Here is a 277-nt window from a genome sequence, read left to right on the forward strand (position 1 = left end):
CCATGGCATTTAGGTTTTCCTTCATACCAGCATTTTCATAATGAAATCTGTCACAATGTTGCAGGCCATTTGTTTTCATCGTTGATTTCCAATTTTTCTGAGATTTTTGATGTGAAGCAATTCCATTTTCAAGGTTTTTCTACAACATTAGGACTAGGGTCAAGGTTTTTCTACCAACATTGAGACTAGTAGGCGGCTCTGTAGATTCTCGGTGTGTCTATCAATCAGGCTCAAAGCTCTTGGTGAAACATAGCCTCTTGAACCTCAAGTGTTTCAA

The sequence above is a fragment of the Prunus mume genome, linkage group LG5 (assembly GCF_029339155.1).
Source record: "Prunus mume cultivar Tortuosa linkage group LG5, ASM2933915v1, whole genome shotgun sequence".
In the NCBI taxonomy this organism is placed as follows: Eukaryota; Viridiplantae; Streptophyta; class Magnoliopsida; order Rosales; family Rosaceae; genus Prunus; species Prunus mume.